This window comes from Leuciscus leuciscus (genome assembly GCF_965113295.1).
Source record: "Leuciscus leuciscus genome assembly, chromosome: 7".
In the NCBI taxonomy this organism is placed as follows: Eukaryota; Metazoa; Chordata; class Actinopteri; order Cypriniformes; family Leuciscidae; genus Leuciscus; species Leuciscus leuciscus.
In genome coordinates this window covers 33,947,530-33,968,827 of record NC_138731.1, presented here as the reverse complement: position 1 = coordinate 33,968,827, position 21,298 = coordinate 33,947,530, and the positions used below count along the sequence as shown (strand labels likewise).

Here is a 21,298-nt window from a genome sequence, read left to right as displayed (position 1 = left end):
TTTTTTTATTCAAATCTGCTATCTGCATGACTTTATTGGCGCCGGTGCAACAATAGGTTTAAGAGCTTTTCAGTTCTTCAGGAAACCTTTAGACAGTGTTTTGCTTCAGTTTGAAACCAGATAAACTTAACATGCTTGTCTTCCTTCACAAGAATTTTCCATAGATTGAGTAGCCTACGCAAGAAGTAAAAAATGCATGTGCCTTGTCAATCAGTATCCTTATGTTTGTTGAGTAAAAAAGAAAAACTATACAAAAAAAAAGTAAAAATGAATTTGACTGATAACTACCCGAAATGGATTCTATAGATATCGCGATATATCGATATCGTGAATTCTTTTGGCCACAATAACCGTGGTGTGAAAAATCTAACATCGTGACAGCCCTAGCGTCAAGTGACGATTCTGAACGAATCACGTTGTCAGAAATTGGCATCAGCCAATGAGATTGCGCATTTCGAGTTAAATCACCTGTTTTATTTTCACGATTTGTTGCTGATAGACAGGAAATTACCATATTTGGATCCAACAGCATTGAAAAGAAGAGAGAGAGATTTCTAACGGTGTGTGATGACGGTGCACCAGACACAGCGATCGCGGAGCATCGGGATGATTTAGAACACCAACTTTTGATGAATTTAGGCAAAATCTGCACACTCAAACAGACAAAGTGTAGTAAAATAAAGACCTAAATGTGTATTTTGGACTTTTTTTCAGCACAAGTCTGAAAGAATACATGTTATTGAAGACAAATAACCCAAAATCTCAAAAGTGACCGATGAAAAAAAAACAATGTTTTTGCCTGCCGTGTCTCGCCTTAAGACATAAACTGTTTTTACTGAATCTCCAAGCCGGTCATTTTGACATACTTTTGTATATTTGATCGTTTAGACGCGCACATGAAACCCAAAGTATAATTTGCTTGTCTCGGTCTGTTTCGGAGCACGCGCCGCCTTGCGAACAGCATCTCTTGCGCAGATTTTTGTGCCTTTAATTGCTCTTTTAATTATTTAACGTGTCCCACAAATAGCAACAGTAGCTAGACTGCATTTTACAACAATCACCGATCGTGCTGATTCTGTCGGTAAGTTTGAGTTTTAGGGAGAAATGACAGCGCAATGCTGCGAAGGGAAGAAAATGCGCAAGACAGAATGCGGCTATAGTTTTTAATGGTTTTACCTCAATATATTATTTTTTATAATATTTGGAAGCCGAAATCTAAAATAAAATCAGACTGATATCACAGACTTTAAGTGTAACCAGGCTACGTTTGAATGTTTAATTCTGTCCTCCGTCGTCACTCATTAAGCAGGGCTGTAGTGTTGTGCGAGCTGTGGCATCATGTGAGAGAAGAGTGTGAGTTCCGTCAAAGGAGAACAAACGCTTAGTTCGTGGAGAGGCAGTGGATGCGAGGACATTAGGTGCACAGGTGCGACCTAGGTAAAATTTTAGTCGCACCCTTACAAAATTTGGTCGCACTCTAGAGCCCTGAGAACCCAACAGTATAGGATTTGCCCAGAACCCAACAGTATACGCTTTACCCAGAACCCAACAGTATAAGCTTTACCCAGAACCCAACAGTATAGGCTTTACCCAGAACCCAACAGCAGAGGCTTTACCCAGAACCCAACAGCAGAGGCTTTACCCAGAACCCAACAGCAGAGGCTTTACCCAGAACCCAACAGCAGAGGCTTTACCCAGAACCCAACAGTATAGGCTTTACCCAGAACCCAACAGTATAGTCTTTACCCAGAACCCAACAGTATAGGCTTTACCCAGAACCCAACAGTAGAGGCTTTACCCAGAACCCAACAGTATAGGATTTACCCAGAACCCAACAGCAGAGGCTTTACCCAGAACCCAACAGTAGAGGCTTTACCCAGAACCTAACAGCAGAGGCTTTACCCAGAACCCAACAGTATAGGCTTTACCCAGAACCCAAAAGTAGAGGCTTTACCCAGAACCCAAAAGCAGATGATTTACCCAGAACCCAACAGCAGAGGCGTTACCCAGAAGCCTACAGCAGAGGCTTTACCCAGAACCCAACAGCAGAGGCTTTACCCAGAACCCAATAGTAGAGGCTTTACCCAGAACCTAACAGCAGAGGCTTTACCCAGAACCAAACAGTATAAGTTTTACCCAGAACCCAACAGTATAGGCTTTACCCAGAACCCAACAGCAGAGGCTTTACCCAGAACCCAACAGCAGAGGATTTACCCAGAACCCAACAGTATAGGCTTTACCCAAAACCCAACAGTATAGGCTTTACCCAGAACCCAACAGTATAGGCTTTACCCAGAACCCAACAGTATGGGCTTTACCCAGAACCCAACAGCAGAGGCTTTACTCAGAACCCAACAGCAGAGGCTTTACCCAGAACCCAACAGCAGAGGCTTTACCCAGAACCCAACAGCAGAGGCTTTACCCAGAACCCAACAGCAGAGGCTTTACCCAGAACCCAACAGTAGAGGCTTTACCCAGAACCTAACAGCAGAGGCTTTACCCAGAACCCAACAGTATAGGCTTTACCCAGAACCCAACAGTATAGGCTTTACCCAGAACCCAACAGCAGAGGCTTTACCCAGAACCCAACAGCAGAGGCTTTACCCAGAACCCAACAGCAGAAGCTTTACCCAGAACCCAACAGTATAGGCTTTACCCAGAACCCAAAAGTAGAGGCTTTACCCAGAACCCAACAGCAGAGGCTTTACCCAGAACCCAACAGCAGAGGCTTTACCAGAACCCAACAGTAGAGGCTTTACCCAGAACCCAACAGCAGAGGCTTTACCCAGAACCCAACAGCAGAGGCTTTACCCAGAACCCAACAGTAGAGGCTTTACCCAGAACCCAACAGCAGAGGCTTTACCCAGAACCCAACAGTATAGGCTTTACCCAGAACCCAACAGTATAGGCTTTACCCAGAACCCAACAGCAGAGGCTTTACCAAGAACCCAACAGCAGAGGATTTACCCAGAACCCAACAGTATAGGCTTTACCCAGAACCCAACAGTATAGGCTTTACCCAGAACCAAACAGTATAGGCTTTACCCAGAACCCAACAGTATGGGCTTTACCCAGAACCCAACAACAGAGGCTTTACTCAGAACCCAACAGCAGAGGCTTTACCCACAACCCAACAGCAGAGGCTTTACCCAGAACCCAACAGCAGAGGCTTTACCCAGAACCAAACAGCAGAGGCTTTACCCAGAACCCAACAGTATAGGCTTTACCCAGAACCCAACAGCAGAGGCTTTACCCAGAACCCAACAGCAGAGGCTTTACCCAGAACCTAACAGCAGAGGCTTTACCCAGAACCCAACAGTATAGGCTTTACCCAGAACCCAACAGTATAGGCTTTACCCAGAACCCAACAGTAGAGGCTTTACCCAAAACCCAACAGCAGAGGCTTTACCCAGAACCCAACAGAATAGGCTTTACCCAGAACTCAACAGTATAGGCTTTACCCAGAACCCAACAGCAGAGGCTTTACCCAGAACCCAACAGCAGAGGCTTTACCCAGAACCCAACAGTAGAGGCTTTACCCAGAACCCAACAGCAGAGGCTTTACCCAGAACCCAACAGTAGTGGCTTTACCCAGAACCCAAAAGCAGAGGATTTACCCAGAACCCAAAAGCAGAGGATTTACCCAGAACCCAACAGCAGAGGCTTTACCCAGAACCCAACAGTAGAGGCTTGTAAGAACAACACTGGGTTGTACATTAATATTAATATTAGCTCAAATGATCTATAGGGAATTGTAATAATTAATCATGAATATGATTAATATTTTGCCTATTACAGTTACTTTAATTTATTCGAAGTTGAAAATAGATCGATTTGTATATATGAATAATCAATCACAATGAATTCTAATTCATCATTCATATATCAATAATCCTATTTCAGATCGATTATGAGATAACCCTTAATGGAAAATTAATGTAATTACCGAACAGTCATTTGTCCCGCAAACGACCACAAGATTAACTCACCAACTTTCTCATAAAAGTTACCACTTCTTATAATTCCAGAAAGATCAGTTTTCTGGCCATGAAAACTATTCTCCTGTCTTTATAAATTTAGGTTACTAAACCATAATCAAATTGTAAAGCCTGTAGCTAGATCAAACATTTCAGGGACTCGTAATGTGAGAATTATAGACAGGATCAATCAAGTATATAGGTTTTAATACAATTGAACTAATGAATACATAACTACGATTCACACAGAGTAAATATGTATACAGAACACGTAAACAAATACAAGACTAAACGGATAACAGATGAGAGAGGGAGAGGATGAAAGGGAGAAAGTGAAACTAAAGTTCAGGATGAGAGATCACCGAGATGATCTCAGCATGGAAAAATCACAGGCACCGTAACCTTGAGAGACAACAAGAAATCAGATTACATTAAAAGTTCAATAACTTATCTTGCAAAATGGTTCTCTTTGTTGCTGAAGAACGCCGAGTCGTGTTCGAGCGTGTGTCCTAAGAGCAGCGTGCGTGTTTCTTTAAGAAAGCAGGGCTTGCTTCTGTGAGCGCGGCCGCGGGATGTTCAAGTCTCTTTAAAGTTGAGGTTGCCGGCTACGTTCATTTCACTGAACGTAGGTAGAGTCCGAAGACGAAAATAAAGAAAAGACTTAAAGAAAAGAAAAGAGAAAACGGAGAATGCTCCCTAAAAGGGAGCCATATGGATCTTCTCGCTGACCAAGAGGGTTCGTAAAAGGTGCTCATTGAAGATTTCCTGGGTCGGTCTTTTATGGAAAAGATAGGTTGACGCCTCTGTTCGCGCGAACAACCAATCACCTTCAGAGATTTCAGAGCGGGAAGAAGTTCTTTGTCTCGTCAGACAACGCCCACTCGAATGATTCATGAGGAGATGAGAGTAAGCTGTTCAGCTCCAGAAATATGAAAAGTGTAAAACAATGTACATTATTGCATTCTGCTATCGAAATCCGACTCTGTTAGATTGTGAGGTTTACATAGATATGAAACTTGTCATATAAAGATTGTAGGAACACCTAGTTACAATCACATGCATGAATAGAAGCATTTACCAGTTCGTTCCTTCAAATAAATGTCATACACGAAGTGAATATAACATAGGAAAACACTCAGGAGTATATGAAAAGTTACATGCTTATATTCTAAGTTTAATGTCCAAAGTTCGTGTATGTGTGTGCGTTAATGTGTGTGTTGGAATGTCTGTCACGTTGCGCTTCCCGTTATCTCTTGCAGAGAAGCTTTGGCTGCAGCTTCGTGCAGGGTCGTAAAGTGTTATCCTCTAGAAAGAGGAGTCGGGTTACGGAATGCGATTCCACTGGAAAGACATTCTTCAACAATACATTTCAGAGCTAGACACTAGAAAATCATATTATATGATCAAACAAACTAATAAAACATGCATAATGTACTTGTACTTATATTAAAGGATATTCTATCCTAATTCTAAACACAAAGGGATGTTTGTGTGTGTGTGGGGGTGTGATGTCACGTAGCAGGAGGAAGTTTTGTTATCTTCTTGGTACAGAGAGGAATGTTAGTTTCAGGTTCTGGAGTGTCTCTGAGGTGCAATTTAGTGTCGTAAAAGTCTATTTGCTCCAGTATCTCTGGAGCCGACGTATGATAGGAGGTTACAAGCTTTAGTAAGCTTAGCAAAGAACGTTTTGGGAAGAAATGTGCTTAGAAAACACAGAGAGTCTGAATTTGTTAATTCAGGACAAACGAACGAATGATTCAAATAGCCCAGTCGCTACAGGCTTTACCCAGAACCTAACAGCAGAGGCTTTACCCAGAACCCAACAGTATAGGCTTTACCCAGAACCCAACAGTATAGGCTTTACCCAGAACCCAACAGCAGAGGCTTTACCCAGAACCCAACAGCAGAGGATTTACCCAGAACCCAACAGCAGAGGCTTTACCCAGAACCCAACAGCAGAGGCTTTACCCAGAACCCAACAGTATAGGTTTTACCCAGAACCCAACAGTATAGGCTTTACCCAGAACCCAACAGTAGAGGCTTTACCAAGAACCCAACAGCAGAGGCTTTACCCAGAACCCAACAGCAGAGGCTTTACCCAGAACCCAACAGTAGAGGCTTTACCCAGAACAAAACAGCAGAGGCTTTACCCAGAACCCAACAGTATAGGCTTTACCCAGAACCCAAAAGCAGAGGATTTACCCAGAACCCAACAGCAGAGGATTTACCCAGAACCCAACAGCATAGGCTTTACCCAGAACAAAACAGCAGAGGCTTTATCCAGAACCCAACAGTAAAGGCTTTACCCAGAACCAAAAAGCAGAGGATTTACCCAGAACCCAACAGCAGAGGCTTTACCCAGAACCCAACAGTATAGGCTTTACCCAGAACCCAACAGCAGAGGCTTTACCCAGAACCCAACAGCAGAGGCTTTACCCAGAACCCAACAGCAGAGGCTTTACCCAGAACCCAACAGCAGAGGCTTTACCCAGAACCCAACAGCAGAGGATTTACCCAGAACCCAACAGTATAGGCTTTACCCAGAACCCAACAGTATAGGCTTTACCCAGAACCCAACAGTATAGGCTTTACCCAGAACCCAACAGTATGGGCTTTACCCAGAACCCAACAGCAGAGGCTTTACCCAGAACCCAAGAGTATAGGCTTTACCCAGAACCCAACAGTAGAGGCTTTACCCAGAACCCAACAGCAGAGGCTTTACCCAGAACCCAACAGCAGAGGCTTTACCCAGAACCCAACAGCAGAGGCTTTACCCAGAACCCAACAGTATAGGCTTTACCCAGAACCCAACAGTATAGGCTTTACCCAGAACCCAACAGTAGAGGCTTTACCCAGAACCCAGCAGTATAGGGCCCAATGACGTGACGTGCAATTTTGATGTCCAAACCCCTTTATGAAGTCAAAATAAGGAAATGTTTAATAAAAAGCACATTTATTTAATCTATTGATCTCTGTTTATCAAATGATATAAACATATATTGAGGGTATTACAAAGTGTAAGAATTATTAGACATTATAGTCACATAATGTCATACCGGATAACTGTCCGGACCTTAGAGTGACATACAAAAAAGCCAAACAAACTGTAAAAAAAATCGAATAAACCCTAACATCTCTGCCACAGGCATTATTGTATGAGTCTTGACAACAATATATTTAAATATTACAAAGAATATGACATCCAGTTGATTGTTATGCTTTGGAGCATTCTGTCCCAAAACTGGTTGTCAGCCAATGTCATCCGGGATAACAAGCAAACTGGAGCAATTTTATTGTGAATTTTATTTTGACACGATGTGAGATAGCATGTTACACAATCAGGAAGACCCTGATGGACCCCCAAACAATGGTGAAAGGTAAGTATGTCTTTCATAAAATGTGTTTAACTTACCCTTTTTCTTCCCTAGCACACTATGTAGTAAAATCCTGTGTCATATGGGATAACGCTAAAATAACATATATAATGTGGATTTTATGTAAATATGTTTATTTAGCATGAATTTACATATTTGGAAGTTGAAGGTAAAGGTTGCAGATTTCTATAGGTAGCCAAAAATACTGCCTGATTAAGATTTAAACTGAGTTTTGTCATACCGGATAACAATTTTGTCATATAGGATAACAGTTACTTTCTGTTTGACAATATATTATTATACAGTTTTCAGCTTTAATTTGTATAATTTCCATTAAAATTGTGATATTAACATATCATTAACATTGTTTAGTTAAATATTAGCAAATTATATAATTCATAATAATATTCAATTACAATTACACTTAATTATTGTCCAACCTGTCATATTGGGGAATCAGCCCCTTTAAGTCTATAAAAATGTAGTGTTCATTTAACCCTTTAGGCGCCAGAGGTTTTTTCCTAAAACGTTCAATTTTGACATCTTAATTTCAAAAGGCTATATCTTAAAAGTGATAAAAGATAGAGACTTTCTGTAAATTAGAGAAATATTAAGGATGACCCAAAGTTTATGTAGGGATTACATTTTCCCATCTAATTTGCATATTATGACGTCATATGGTGGCGGTCATCTTGGATTATAGAATTTTTATGGTTTTTGTTGATGTTTATTTGGTTGTTTTTTTGTTTTTTAGCTGACAAAGACGCACACATCACAAGGACATGAACACACAAAAAAGAACACATATTGTACACTACTAAATGGTCAGGGAAATAGATAGTAAATCAACAGTGTAATAAATGGCAGACAAAAACAATTGTTGCAGGGCTTTTGCTGTAGAGATAATGATTCCCTATTCATCCAGGTGACATTTCTTGTAGTGTTTCATGGTGTGGTCTTGCGATAGACTCAAGCGGGAAGGAAGTCGACCGGAAGTTGAAGCCGGCCGCGTGCCACCATCTTGTAGCAGAACTTCACCTGCTGTTAGCATCCCATTGACTCCCATTCATTTTGGCGTCACTTTGACAGCGAATAACTTTACATCTGAGGCGTTTGAAGACTCCATTTGTCCATTATTTATTTCTAAAGAAACACGACAATGTATAAAATGCTCCATTACCTTGTAGCTTACGTTATGGCCCCGTAAAAACAGTTTTTATAAAAGTAGGCTAACGATTGCGTCATAACCACGCGACTCTCTGTCGCACAGTAGAGAGATTACCGTATTGATGGGAGGAGAAGCTCGCGGGCAATCGGGGAGACGTGGAGGCAAAATTACAAAATAATTAATCAGAATACATAGCAAAAGTTTATCCTACTCCTAGCTCGTGGACACCTCCTACTCACACTCTCCGTCTCTGCAAGATTCGGAAGGGAATGATTCAGATTTCTCATGCCACAGCCACTAGAAGACAGACGGGTTGCTCACGTCACATCTACGTCGTCAAGCTCAGTTTGAGTCTGCGCGTCAGGAACGGAAGTCCTAAAAAATCGCTGAAAATGGGCTTCACTTGCCTCAATTGAGTTCCAATGAGATGACTCTGTCCATTTCTTATACTGTCTATGGATAGACTATGCATAATAGCCCCTCTGCCCCGTGTCACATCGCCTCTTCTCCTGCTACGAGCAGCAGCGCGGGCGCGGCCAGATCTGCCTCGCGCGCGCGCCGAGTGTGCACAGCTCGGACTACTGTCATTGTCATTGCGACTCCCCACCCTGCCTCCACGTTGCCCCCTAACTGTCCTATGAATACTTCGACCTCGTCTAACATACCCAGTGGCATTAGACAAAGTCTCCACCACAATACTGTCGCCGCGATTGCGGAGAGGCACACGGTCACCATGGCTAGTGCGGTAAAAATCTCCCGCGGCCGCCTCTTTCCCCACAACACTAACATGCCTGCTAACTTCGCGATGAACACTCCGACCCCGGGAAACATTGTTCCCACCACTGACATTGGGCAAAGGACCATCTAACGTTATATTGGGCAAAGGATTCACCGTTTGTGCTTGGTGTAGGGCTATACTTTCACTTTCAGAATCACCGTCATTTTCTGAAGGCAGATAACGTTATTCCCCTTCAGAATCAGGGTCCGCGAATAGAAGACCCAACACTTCATTGCGGGTAAGCTTTATTGATGCCATTAGATAATAATAATAATAATAATAATCTAATGCAAATACTCGCTGACGTTGACAATATTGCTCTGATAAAATGGCTCACTCGCACACTAGCTCCGCTTTTGTTCGCACTGATTCAATGCGCTCTAGCTCGAATATTTTGTATAGAAGCATGACTTTTTTTTGAGTCGGGGATGAAGTATGACATGTCTGCCAACTAGTGGAGGGGAGGTCGAACGAAATTTGACACCCTATTTGACAAAATCGGCCGTTTTATTCAGTGCCGCATCTTGTCGAGTAAACTCGACCGTGGCGCCCAGAGGGTTAATGAAACTAATGAAATTTAGTGATTCAAGGTACTTCAACCCATTAATAAGATTTTTCTTTATAAATATGTTGTTCAATTACATGCTTTTGTAAATTTGTTGTTCAAATAAATGATGTTCAGTGAAATGAGTGAAGGTCGCCTACTTTAACCCTTTACATTATTTATGAATATTGATGTAGAGTGACTATGATCATCGATAAAATGATTCACGGTACTTTTCAGTACTAAATTAAACCTAATGTTGAAAAGTTGTGCTGTTCTGATATTCATAAACATGAAAAAATGTTTAAATGTATTTGTATACTTGCCAAATCTGGGAAGAAACTACACTGAGTTTGTGTGTAACAGTTTACACACTGAAAACCACATCTGTATTTCTTTACAGTGGAGCCTAATTAATTTCCTTGGAAAAACATTGCATAACATAAACATTAATTATTTATGAACATTATTAAGTGTTGTAAAAATGACAATTCATGTGTTAACTCATATGGTGTCATACCGAGTAACAACTTAAGTCAGGCGGGATAACGCTGTTTTTTACCCAGAACCCAACAGTGTAGGCTTTACCCAGAACCCAACAGCAGAGGCTTTACCCAGAACCCAACAGTATAGGGCCCAATGACGTGACGTGCAATTTTGATGTCCAAACCCCTTTATGAAGTCAAAATAAGGAAATGTTTAATAAAAAGCACATTTATTGAATCTATTGATCTCTGTTTATCAAATGATATAAACATATATTGAGGGTATTACAAAGTGTAAGAATTATTAGACATTATAGTCACATAATGTCATACCGGATAACTGTCCGGACCTTAGAGTGACATACAAAAAAGCCAAACAAACTGTAAAAAATCTAATAAACCCTAACATCTCTGCCACAGGCATTATTGTATGAGTCTTGACAACAATATATTTAAATATTACAAAGAATATGACATCCAGTTGATTGTTATGCTTTGGAGCATTCTGTCCCAAAACTGGTTGTCAGCCAATGTCATCCGGGATAACAAGCAAACTGGAGCAATTTTATTGTGAATTTTATTTTGACACGATGTGAGACAGCATGTTACACAATCAGGAAGACCCTGATGGACCCCCAAACAATGGTGAAAGGTAAGTATGTCTTTCATAAAATGTGTTTAACTTACCCTTTTTCTTCACTAGCACACTATGTAGTAAAATCCTGTGTCATATGGGATAACGCTAAAATAACATATATAATGTGGATTTTATGTAAATATGTTTATTTAGCATGAATTTACATATTTGGAAGTTGAAGGTAAAGGTTGCAGATTTCTATAGGCAGCCAAAAATACTGCCTGATTAAGATTTAAACTGAGTTTTGTCATACCGGATAACAATTTTGTCATATAGGATAACAGTTACTTTCTGTTTGACAATATATTATTATACAGTTTTCAGCTTTAATTTGTATAATTTCCATTAAAATTGTGATATTAACATATCATTAACATTGTTTAGTTAAATATTAGCAAATTATATAATTCATAATAATATTCAATTACAATTACACTTAATTATTGTCCAACCTGTCATATTGGGGAATCAGCCCCTTTAAGTCTATAAAAATGTAGTGTTCATTTAATGAAACTAATGAAATTTAGTGATTCAAGATACTTCAACCCATTAATAAGATTTTTCTTTATAAATATGTTGCTCAATTACATGCTTTTGTAAATTTGTTGTTCAAATAAATGATGTTCAGTGAAATGAGTGAAGGTCGCCTACTTTAACCCTTTACATTATTTATGAATATTGATGTTGAGTGACTATGATCAATCAATAAAATGATTCACGGTACTTTTCAGTTCTAAATTAAACCTAATGTTGAAAAGTTGTGCTGTTCTGATATTCATAAACATGAAAAAAAATTTAAATGTATTTGTATACTTGCCAAATCTGGGAAGAAACCACACTGAGTTTGTGTGTAACAGTTTACACACTGAAAACCACATCTGTATTTCTTTACAGTGGAGCCTAATTAATTTCCTTGGAAAAACATTGCATAACATAAACATTAATTATTTATGAACATTATTAAGTGTTGTAAAAATGACAATTCATGTGTTAACTCATATGGTGTCATACCGAGTAACAACTTAAGTCAGGCGGGATAACGCTGTTTTTTTCCATTGAAATGCATTATTTCACTTCATGGAGTTGAGGAAACAATAATAACATGATACCAAGTCCTGTAAAACATTTTCAGACATTTCGCATTTTCAATCACATTGCAGTGTTAAAATGTGGGTTAAGAACTTGAACAAGTAGGGTCACGTTTAAAGAAATCACAATATAATGAGAAAAAATTGTTGTGCAAAACATTTTTTTCTGTGCTCCAAATATTGTTTACTGCATCACTTTATATATTCATTAAGTATTATTGATTTGAAAAGTTTTAATATCGTAATATTTAGAAAATGCATTAACGTTATCCCGTATTACATTTTGACTGGTGTCGTCACATGATTCTCAGTTAAACCGCTTAAAATACATTGTTTAAAATTGAGATTTTAGTAATAAGTAAAAAACACCCCCATAAAGATAATAACTACTTTGATGTGCAGTTTTAACCTTTTTGAATTTTTTAACAGTTGAAAACCTTATTTGTCACTGGCCCATAGGCTTTACCCAGAACCCAACAGTATAGGCTTTACCCAGAACCCAACAGTATGGGCTTTACCCAGAACCCAATAGCAGAGGCTTTACCCAGAACCCAACAGCAGAGGCTTTACCCAGAACCCAAAAGCAGAGGCTTTACCCAGAACCCAACAGTATAGGCTTTACCCAGAACCAGGGTCCGAAATTAAGCCAAATGCGGGTAGATTTTCCGTTTGGCGAGTAAATCTCAAAAGGCTACCCGCCACACTGGCGGGTGAATGTTTATACCAAAATATGAAATTTTCAGCGCGCGCGCGCTCTTCTGCCTCTAGAACGAGCAGAGAGAGAGAGAGAGAGAGAGAGCTGGCCGTGCGCGCGCACTCACTATTCAGAGCGGCCAAAGCGTCAAGCTTCCCCGTACTTTTTGACAAGCGTCCTTGACGGGCGGCCAGAGCTTCTTTGCAGCTCAAGTCGGCGGCGGTGTGTACGTACAGTTAACGCTCTATCTGTTGACGGCGCTGAGGAAAAAGGATATGTGAAGCTCCCGCACTGGAAGAAGCGGTCGCCGCCCATTTGTGTCCTGCTGGCAGTTGGAGAGCAAAGGGCGCGCACCAATCTAAAGTCCGTACAGAACGTCTTCAGCACTCGCGGATCGTGCATAACGTTTCTGCTTTACACACCATGGCCGTTCTTTTCTCGAGAAAATGAGTTTTCCTATAGCGTTTGCAACGCAATACTCGTTCCCTTATCTCTCAGGGAACCGAGGTTACGTAAGTAACCAAGTACGTTCTGTCTTCCCTTCCTCATGAGTCAGGTAACAAAACTGACAAAAAATGGTTTTATTCATTTTCATCCCAATGATAGTAATATTTCATATATTTCTCTCATTCTGATCAATATATAACGTTAGATGTTTTTTATTTATTATAGGCCTACTTTATTATAATTTTTCTCTGGACAATTTTTTAATGTTTGTATTCAACATAATAGGCCTACCTTATTATCTCAATTAAATGTACTAAAATGAATGTATGTGACAAAAAAAAGGCTGTTTATTATTTTGGCCGGTAAAAAATATGCTTGGCTGGTGGATTTTTTCATCTACCAGTCCCCGTGGCAGGTGAGCCAAAAAGTTAATTTCGGACCCTGCCCAGAACCCAACAGTATAGGCTTTACCCAGAACCCAATAGCAGAGACTTTACCCAGAACCCAACAGCAGAGGCTTTACCCAGAACCCAACAGTAGAGGCTTTACCCAGAACAAAACAGCAGAGGCTTTACCCAGAACCCAACAGTAAAGGCTTTACCCAGAACCCAAAAGCAGAGGATTTACCCAGAACCCAACAGCAGAGGCTTTACCCAGAACCCAACAGTATAGGCTTTACCCAGAACCCAACAGCAGAGGCTTTACCCAGAACCCAACAGCAGAGGCTTTACCCAGAACCCAACAGCAGAGGATTTACCCAGAACCCAACAGTATAGGCTTTACCCAGAACCCAACAGTATAGGCTTTACCCAGAACCCAACAGTATAGGCTTTACCCAGAACCCAACAGTATGGGCTTTACCCAGAACCCAACAGTATGGGCTTTACCCAGAACCCAACAGCAGAGGCTTTACCCAGAACCCAACAGCAGAGGCTTTATCCAGAACCCAACAGTATCTGCTTTACCCAGAACCCAACAGCAGAGGCTTTACCCAGAACCCAACAGCAGAGGATTTACCCAGAACCCAACAGTATAGGCTTTCCTCAGAACCCAACAGTATAGGCTTTACCCAGAACCCAACAGTATGGGCTTTACCCAGAACCCAACAGCAGAGGCTTTACCCAGAACCCAACAGCAGAGGCTTTACCCAGAACCCAACAGTAGAGGCTTTACCCAGAACCCAACAGCAGAGGCTTTACCCAGAACCCAACAGTATCTGCTTTACCCAGAACCCAACAGTATAGGCTTTACCCAGAACCCAACAGCAGAGGCTTTACCCAGAACCCAACAGCAGAGGATTTACCCAGAACCCAACAGTATAGGCTTTACTCAGAACCCAACAGTATAGGCTTTACACAGAACCCAACAGTATAGGCTTTACCCAGAACCCAACAGTATAGGCTTTACCCAGAACCCAACAGCAGAGGCTTTACCCAGAACCCAACAGCAGAGGCTTTACCCAGAACCTAACAGCAGAGGCTTTACCCAGAACCCAACAGTATAGGCTTTACCCAGAACCCAAGAGTATAGGCTTTACCCAGAACCCAACAGCAGAGGCTTTACCCAGAACCCAACAGCAGAGGCTTTACCCAGAACCCAACAGTATAGGCTTTACCCAGAACCCAACAGTATAGGCTTTACCCAGAACCCAACAGTAGAGGCTTTACCCAGAACCCAACAGTATAGGCTTTACCCAAAACCCAACAGCAGAGGCTTTACCCAGAACCCAACAGCAGAGGCTTTACCCAGAACCCAACAGCAGAGGCTTTACCCAGAACCCAACAGTATAGGCTTTACCCAGAACCCAACAGTATAGGCTTTACCCAGAACCCAACAGCAGAGGCTTTACCCAGAACCCAACAGTATAGGATTTACCCAGAACCCAACAGTATAGGCTTTACCCAGAACCCAACAGCAGAGGCTTTACCCAGAACCCAACAGTATAGGCTTTACCCAGAACCCAACAGTATAGGCTTTACCCAGAACCCAACAGTATAGGCTTTACCCAGGACCCAACAGTATAGGCTTTACCCAGAACCCAACAGCAGAGGCTTTACCCAGAACCCAACAGCAGAGGATTTACCCAGAACCCAACAGCAGAGGCTTTACCCAGAACCCAACAGTATAGGCTTTACCCAGAACCCAACAGCAGAGGCTTTTCCCAGAACCCAACAGTATAGGCTTTACCCAGAACCCAACAGCAGAGGCTTTACCCAGAACCCAACAGCGGAGGCTTTACCCAGAACCCAACAGCGGAGGCTTTACCCAGAACCCAACAGCGGAGGCTTTACCCAGAACCCAATAGCATTGACCGGGGAGTAGGGTTTTAACGGTATTCCTACTCTTACCGATACTGCTTATCGATCCGGTACTTTAACTGTATTCTTATCGGTTCTTTTTTTTTTATATATATTAAACAAAGATAAACAATAGATACACAAAAGATAAACAATTAAACAAAGATACACATTGTATAGGCCTAAACAGTGCTTTCATTTCAGGAAGGTCTACTAACATTACTGATCAGGTATGGTCTAAAAAGAAATCTAATAAAGTAATCACATGTAAAATAACACTACATAATTTATCATAAATAGATTAATGCTTATTAAAGCTGAAGTTATTCTTTCAAGAGCTGTGAGTGATTTTTCTCTTGTTGTTTGATTCGCAGTAATGGCGCAATCGTCAGCATGTTCATTAGACTGCTGCCCCTTTAAGACCGAGTGCAGATCTAATAGGCCACTGATGCACCATATTCTCCGAACTGTTCCAGAACTACATCCATTTAAGACATAAACTGTTTTTACTGAATCTCCAAGCCAGTCATTTTGACATACTTTTGTATATTTGATCGTTTAGACGCGCACATGAAACCCAAAGTATAATTTGCTTGTCTCGGTCTGTTTCGGAGCGCGCGCCGCCTTGCGAACAGCATCTCTTGCGCAGATTTTTGTGCCTTTAATTGCTCTTTTAGTTATTTAACGTGTCCCGCAATTTAGCAACAATAGCTAGACTGCATTTTACAACAATCACCGATCGTGCTGATTCTGTCGGTAAGTTTGAGTTTTAGGGAGAAATGACAGCGCAATGCTGCGAAGGGAAGAAGTTGCGTAAGACAGAATGCGGCTATAGTTTTTAATGGTTTTAACTCAATATATTATTTTTTATAGCCTAATATTTGGAAGCCGAAATCTAAAATAAAATCAGACTAATATCACAGACCTTAAAGGGGGTCGCACACCGGACGCGCAGCTCGGCGGCGCGCCGCGCAGCGCCACGTCTTTTAAATTCGAACACATTATTCTCTATGAGAGTACACACACCGGCGGCGCCTTTCGGCGTCTGTCCGCGGCGGCTCAGGACCGTGGTCAAAATCCTGCCGCGCCACAGAGCGCCATTTACGTAGTTTTATATTAAATTTACATGTATACATGTGTCTCAAATCGTAGTTAATGTATATACGGACTTCACCATGTGCTGCAATATACATTTAGTTTTATATTTATTTACAGAAATCAGAAAATTGCTGATGTTATCTGATTTTCAGGTGAGAGTTGTCCTAGACGTGGCGCGACGCGGCGCTGAGCTGCGCGTCCGGTGTGCGGCCGCCTTAAGTGTAATCAGGCTACGTTTGAATGTTTAATTCTGTCCTCCGTCGTCACTCATTAAGCAGGGCTGTAGTGTTGTGCGAGCTGTAGCACCGCGTGAGAGAAGAGTGTGAGTTCCGTCAAAGGAGAACAAACGCTTAGTTCGTGGAGACGCAGTGGATGCGAGGACATTAGGTGCACAGGTGCGACCTAGGTACAATTTTAGTCGCACCCTTACAAAATTCGGTCGCACTCTAGAGCCCTGAGAACCCAACAGCAGAGGCTTTACCCAGAACCCAACAGCAGAGGCTTTACCCAGAACCAAACAGCAGAGGCTTTACCCAGAACCCAACAGTAGAGGCTTTACCCAGAACCTAACAGCAGAGGCTTTACCCAGAACCCAACAGTATAGGCTTTACCCAGAATCCAACAGTATAGGCTTTACCCAGAACCCAACAGCAGAGGCTTTACCCAGAACCCAACAGCAGAGGATTTACCCAGAACCCAACAGCAGAGGATTTACCCAGAACCCAACAGTATAGGCTTTACCCAGAACCCAACAGCAGAAGTTTTACCCAGAACCCAACAGCAGAGGCTTTACCCAGAACCCAACAGTAGAGGCTTTACCCAGAACCCAACAGTATAGGCTTTACCCAGAACCCAACAGTATAGGCTTTACCCAGAACCCAACAGTATAGGCTTTACCCAGAACCCAACAGCAGAGGCTTTACCCAGAACCTAACAGTATAGGCTTTACCCAGAACCCAACAGTAGAGGCTTTACCCAGAACCCAACAGTATAGGCTTTACCCAGAACCCAACAGTGGCTTTACCCAGAACCCAACAGCAGAGGCTTTACCCATATAGGATTTACCCAGAACCCAACAGTATAGGCTTTACCCAGAACCCAACAGCAGAGGCTTTACCCAGAACCCAACAGTATAGGATTTACCCAGAACCCAACAGTATAGGCTTTACCCAGAACCCAACAGTATAGGCTTTACCCAGAACCCAACAGCAGAGGCTTTACCCAGAACCCAACAGTATAGGATTTACCCAGAACCCAACAGTATAGGCTTTACCCAGAACCCAACAGCAGAGGCTTTACCCAGAACCCAACAGCAGAGGCTTTACCCAGAACCCAACAGTATAGGATTTACCCAGAACCCAACAGTATAGGCTTTACCCAGAACCCAACAGCAGAGGCTGTACCCAGAACCCAACAGCAGAGGCTTTACCCAGAACCCAACAGTATAGGCTTTACCCAGAACCCAACAGTATAGGCTTTACCCAGAACCCAACAGTATAGTCTTTACCCAGAACCCAACAGTACAGGCTTTACCCAGAACCCAACAGCAGAGGCTTTACCCAGAACCCAACAGTATAGGCTTTACCCAGAACCCAACAGCAGAGGCTTTACCCAGAACCCAACAGCAGAGGCTTTACCCAGAACCCAACAACAGAGGCTTTACCCAGAACCCAAAAGTAGAGGCTTTACCCAGAACCAATGTTGTTTTCGTCAACGATGACGATAACGAAATGATTTCGTTGACGCACCTTTTTTTTTATGACGATAACGCGACGATGACTAGCTAAAAATGGCTCTAAGGTGACTAAAACATGACGAGACGTTTTCGAGTTTTCGTTGACGAGACGAGACGGAACGAAAATGATTATAAGTCTGACGTTCACAATGCATGTCATTTCTGCCTATTTTGCGTGAAATCTGTCTGTTTTGAGCTAAAAAAGTATCAGTAATGCTGCCGCTTCCTATCCTTGTTTTGGGTACGCCCACCACCCGGCTGCCGCCATGCCGCGCACCAGATTCCACACAACAACAACACACCTGCGGCTGCGGCTAGTCACTCGCCACACATCTTCAATATGAGGCGCCGGACTGGACAAAAGCGAAACGAACTGCGCGAGCGAGCGACAGTGCGCGAGAGAGACCGAGCGTACGCGAGAGAGACCGATTGTGTCTGCGCGCGAGAGAGACCGAGTGTGTCTGTGCGCGAGAGAGACCGAGCGTACGCGAGAGAGACCGAGTGTGTCTGCGCGCGAGAGAGACCGAGTGTGTCCGAGCATTAACTTAGATTATGACATAAATTATAACATAAATTATTATTTAACTAATTATATAATAAAGCCACAATTGCCAAAGTAAGAATGTTTTTATTCCTGGCTTTTTTGGAGTAAAACAGTGATTCCACGGTTACCACTTTATCTGTGTGTAATGTTGTAGTAGCTCAAATTGAATTGAGTTACAACACTCGAATTGCAACACTTGCTACAACCTGTCAAACCTAAGCCCATTTCCAATACTTTTTAACATAAATTAATTTGTTAAAGAGTACTTTTTTTTTTTTTTTTTTTACTAAAATTGCCTAAAAACTTGACTAAAACCTTTTTGCGTTTTCGTCGACTAAAACTTGACTAAAACTATCAGGTTTATAAGTGACTAAAATGTGACTAAAACTAAAAAGCATTTTCGTCCAAAAGACTAAGGCCCCGTCCCATTTCTCCCCCCTTAAAACTTCCACTTGGTTTTGAGTGCCCTCGAAAGTAAAGTCCCCTCAACGAGGGAAGTGGAGTTGAAGATCTTTCCTTATGAAATGGGACACCACTACTATGTGAATACATGCACATAACTATCCCAGTTATGATCAGGATATAAGTATCCATAATAATATGCTAGAAATCTAATAAAGTAATCAAATGTAAAATAACACAGCATAGTTTATTATAGATAGATTAATTCTTATTAAATTAATTGCCTTTAGTTGTGTTATTCACATTAAAGGTGTAATCATTAGCAGGTTTATTAGACGCTGCCACTTTAAGACCGAATGCAGATCTAATAATACTAGGGCTGGGAATCGATTAAAAAAAATTAACTAATTAATTGCACAATTTCTGTAATTAATTGCAATTAATTGCGCTTCCCCCAAGCTTGTAATCATCAATATTTAAACTTAGAATCACCTAATTAAACAACACAGGAAAAAAAGGGAACAGAAAATAGCCCTATATTAAAATATTAAACATCAATATATCAATATATTATTCTTTTTCAATAATCAATCAACATAATCAATTTAACAGATTATTATTATTATTATTATTTTATTAATTATTAAAACAAAATATAGTCCTACAAAGCTATTATTACCAGAGCATGTGATCAGAGCAGGTCATTTTACCATTGTTGCCCAGCATGGCTATACCAGCTCAGCAAACAGAAGTCAACAGAGAAATTTCACGTTACTTGAGTGGACTTTACTTTTCCAGTGCTTAGTACATGATTGAAGCCTTTGGGCCGTTAACGACAGAGCCGCCGACACACACACACACACACACACACACACACACACACATACACACACACACACACACACACACACGGAACGGAGAGCTTGCCGCTGCTGGGCCATTAACGACAGAGCGAGCCGACACACACACACACACACACACACACACGCGCGCGCGCGCGGAGCACAGAGCGCGCCGACCGACCGACCGACACACACACACACACACACACACACTCACGCGCGCGTGCGCGCGGAGCACAGAGCGCGACGCACATACCGAGCGGAAAAGACCCGCTCATGAAAGCTGCCCGAGAATGAAACCTGACCGCCGAACATGGAGGGGCGGGACGGCATATTTCGGCCTTTTTAATAGCAGACGCAACAGGAAATCATTAAAACGAGGCAAAAAAAAAAAGTGCTGCGTCAATTGCGTTATTTTTTTTTTACGCGTTAAACATTTCAAATTAATCGCAAAGATTAACGCGTTAATTCCCCCAGCCCTAAATAATACACATTTTCTCCCAACTATTCCACAACTAACTCCCATTTAAGACATAAACTGTGTTAAAGTGAATCTCCAAACCGGTCATTTAGCCATATTTTTGTCTGTATTTGATCGTTTAGACGCGCACATGAAACCCAAAGTATAGTTTGCTTGTCTAGTTGCAGTCCGTTTCCGAACGCGCGCGCGCGCCGCCATGGGAACAGGATCAACGTCTCTTGCGCGGATCATTGTGCTTATAATAGCTCTTTTTACAATCAAACACCTCCCGCAATTTAGAATCAGCAGACACTGCATTTTACAACAATCACTGATTGTGCTCAGTGCTGTTTGGGTTTAACGTTAGGGAGAAGTGACAGCGCGCTGTAAAGAAAAAGATGAAGCACTAGACTAGACGAACGCGGCTAGTTTTTAATAGTTTTACCTCACATCTTCTTTTTATAATCCTTGGAAGCCAAAATCGAAAATAAAATTAGATGAACTAAGTTACCCAGAGCAGATTATTATTTGATGGGCATACTCTCTCGAAGCACTCGGCAGATATCATGAACATCGTCAGATAGATAGCTTCGTGAAATATTTTCTAACATTAGTGTTCAAAACTTAACAGACCATTGGATGTGCATCAAACTAACATATTCCAACATATTTAGAAATTTTAACATGCTTATTTGCGAAAATATACTTAAAATTAAATTGTTCCTTTC

At 41.7% G+C, this 21,298-nt stretch overlaps 1 long non-coding RNA gene across 1 annotated transcript in view; it reads right to left on the bottom strand.

The window, feature by feature from the left end:
• Nucleotides 1–21,298, bottom strand: part of LOC309503261 — a 77,426-nt gene that overhangs the window by 31,040 nt on the left and 25,088 nt on the right. The window lies entirely within an intron of this gene.